Source organism: Arachis hypogaea, chromosome 6, assembly GCF_003086295.3.
Source record: "Arachis hypogaea cultivar Tifrunner chromosome 6, arahy.Tifrunner.gnm2.J5K5, whole genome shotgun sequence".
NCBI lineage: Eukaryota > Viridiplantae > Streptophyta > Magnoliopsida > Fabales > Fabaceae > Arachis > Arachis hypogaea.
Genome location: NC_092041.1, coordinates 74,711,430 through 74,712,890, shown reverse-complemented (window position 1 = coordinate 74,712,890; position 1,461 = coordinate 74,711,430). Strand labels below are relative to the sequence as shown.

At 37.2% G+C, this 1,461-nt stretch overlaps 1 non-coding gene across 1 annotated transcript; it reads right to left on the bottom strand.

Moving 5' to 3' along the window:
* Positions 1–982: 982 nt before the first annotated feature.
* On the bottom strand, positions 983–1,090 carry LOC112699862 (small nucleolar RNA R71). The gene has a single exon (XR_003152797.1). It is a non-coding gene; the product is annotated as a small nucleolar RNA R71 (small nucleolar RNA).
* Between the last annotated feature and the right edge of the window lie 371 nt (positions 1,091–1,461).

Here is a 1,461-nt window from a genome sequence, read left to right as displayed (position 1 = left end):
TTGTTAGCCAAGTCATTAATTTTCAAAATTAAATCTTTTTAAAATGTTTTTCAAATCATATCTTCTCAATCACATCTTTTTAAAACTAATCATATCTTCTTAACCACATCTTTTTCAAAATAGTTTTCAATCAAATCTTTTTTATTTCTAATTTCAAAATCTTTTTCAAAAATCACTTGATTTCTTTTCCACTTTCATTTTCGAAAATCAATTAGTGTTTTTCAAAAATGTTTTCAAAATCTTTTACTTAATTTTCGAAAATTACTTCCCTTCTTCTCACATCCTTCTATTTATGGACTAACACTATTCCTTAATGCAAAATTCGAACTCCATCTTCTTTGATAAGTTCGAATTTTTCTGTCTTCTACTTTTCTTTTCCTCTGACACCTAAAGGAATCTCTATATTGTGACATAGAGGATTCCACATTTTCTTGTTCCCTTCTCTTTCTTATGAGCAGGAGCAAGGACAAAAGCATTCTTGTTGAGGCTGATCCTGAACCTGAAAGGACCTTGAAGAGAAAGCTAAGAGAAGCCAAAGCACAACTCTCTGTAGAGGACCTAACAGAAATCTTCAAAGAAGAAGAACCTATGGCAGCCGAAAACAACAACAATGCCAACAATGCAAGGAAGGTGCTGGGTGACTTTACTGCACCTACTCCCGACTTTTATGGGAGAAGCATCTCTATCCCTGCCATTGGAGCAAACAACTTTGAGCTTAAGCCTCAATTAGTTTCTCTAATGCAAGTTCCATGGACTTCCATTGGAAGATCCTCATCAGTTTTTAGCTGAATTCTTGCAAATCTGTGACACTGTCAAGACTAATGGGGTTGACCCTGAGGTCTACAGACTTATGCTATTCCCTTTTGCTGTAAGAGGTAGAGCTAGGACATGGTTGGACTCACAACCTAAAGAAAGCTTGGACTCTTGGGAAAAGCTAGTCAATGCCTTCTTGGCAAAGTTCTTTCCACCTCAAAATTTGAGTAAGCTTAGAGTGGAAGTCCAAACCTTCAGACAGAAGGAAGGAGAATCCCTCTATGAAGCTTGGGAAAGATACAAACAATTAATCAGAAAGTGTCCTTCTGATATGCTTTTTGAATGGAGCATCATAGGTATTTTCTATGATGGTCTCTCTGAACTGTCCAAGATGTCTTTGGATAGCTCTGCTGGAGGATCTCTTCATCTGAAGAAGACGCCTACAGAAGCTCAAGAGCTGATTGAAATGTTTGCAAATAACCAATTCATGTACACTTCTGAAAGGAATCCTGTGAACAATGGGACTAGTCAGAAGAAAGGAGTTCTTGAGATTGACACTCTGAATGCCATATTGGCTCAGAACAAAATATTGACTCAACAAGTCAATATGATTTCTCAAAGTCTGTCTGAAATGCGAAATGCACCAAGCAGTACTAAAGAAGCTTCATCTGAGGGAGAAGCTTATGATCCTGAGAACCCTTCAATGGA